The following is a 1289-nucleotide window of genomic DNA, read 5'->3' on the forward strand; positions in this document are numbered from 1 at the left end:
CGCTACCACGCCCGGCTCATTTTTTATTTATTGTAGAGATGAGGTCTCACCAAGTTGCCCTGGCGGGTCTCAAACCCACAGGCTCAGGCAATTCACTCACCTCGGCCTCCCAAAGTGCGGGATTACAGGCTGAGCCACCGAGCCCAGCCAGAGTTCCTATTGTTTTTGGGGGGGTTTTTTGAGTTGGAGTCTCACTCTATCGCCCAGGCTGGAGTGCAGTGGCACACTCACAGCCAACCCAGCATCAACCTACTGGGCTTCAGCGATCCTTTGGCCTCAGCCTTCCAAGTAACCAGAACAACAGGCACATGCTACCATGCCTGGCTAATTTTTTTTTTTTTTTTTTTGAGTTGGAGTCTCACTCTGTCGCCCAGACTGGAGTGCAGTGGCTGCTCCCAGCCACCGCAGCCTCGACCTGCTGGGCTCCGGCGATCCTCCCGCCTCAGCCTTCCAAGTAGCTGGAACTACAGTCACGTGCTACCACGCCCAGCTGATTTTTGATTTATTGTTAAGATGAGGTTTCACCAAGTTGCCCAGGTGGGTCCCGAACCCGCGGGCTCAGGTAATCCACTCACCTCAACCTCCCAAAGCGCTGGGATTACAGGCTGAGCCACCGAGCCCGGCTGCCTGGCTAATTTTTTATTCATTGTAGAGCCAAGTTGCCCAGGCTGTTCCTGAACTTGTGGGCTCAGGCAATCCTCTCACCTCGGCCTCCCAAAGTGCTGGGATTACAGGTTAAGCCACCAAGACCAGTCTTATTTTTTAAAATTCTATTTTTATTTTAATTTTGTAAAGATGACATTTCACTATGTTGCCCAGGTTGGACTCAAACTCCTGGACTTAAGCAATCCTCCTGCCTCGGCCTCTCAAAGTGCTGGGATTATAGGCATAAGTCACTGCGCCTGGCCAAAATCCTATTTTAATGATCCTATTTTTAAAAATCCACAATTCAAAAGATACACATTCATGTACAGTGAAAAAGCTCTCTCTCACTCTGCCCCCTCCCTGCAAGCAACCAATAGCACAGTCCCTTAATACATCTTTCCCAGGCAGTGGAACACATGACAAGCACCCGAAACAGTGCTTGGCATGATGCAGGCACCCTGTACATATTTGCTGAAGAGTTGAATGTATGAGCAGATAGTTCGAATTCTTGATCACAAAGTCCTTCTTAGATTTCCTCTCCATACTGTTCCACATCTCGTCATCATTGTTTTCACTTAATAGTACATCCTAACAATTCTTGTGACAAATTTCTTTTTTTTTTTTTTTTTTTGAGTTGGAGCCTC

The 1289-nt window shown here is 47.9% G+C and overlaps 1 protein-coding gene across 1 annotated transcript in view; it reads right to left on the minus strand.

Moving 5' to 3' along the window:
• PMVK (phosphomevalonate kinase) overlaps window positions 1–1289 on the minus strand; it is a 10692-nt gene that overhangs the window by 5815 nt on the left and 3588 nt on the right. The gene's annotated exons all lie outside the window — the stretch shown is intronic.

The sequence above is a fragment of the Carlito syrichta genome, unplaced genomic scaffold (assembly GCF_000164805.1).
Source record: "Carlito syrichta isolate Samal-C Ts95f unplaced genomic scaffold, Tarsius_syrichta-2.0.1 Scaffold126413, whole genome shotgun sequence".
Taxonomy (NCBI): Eukaryota; Metazoa; Chordata; class Mammalia; order Primates; family Tarsiidae; genus Carlito; species Carlito syrichta.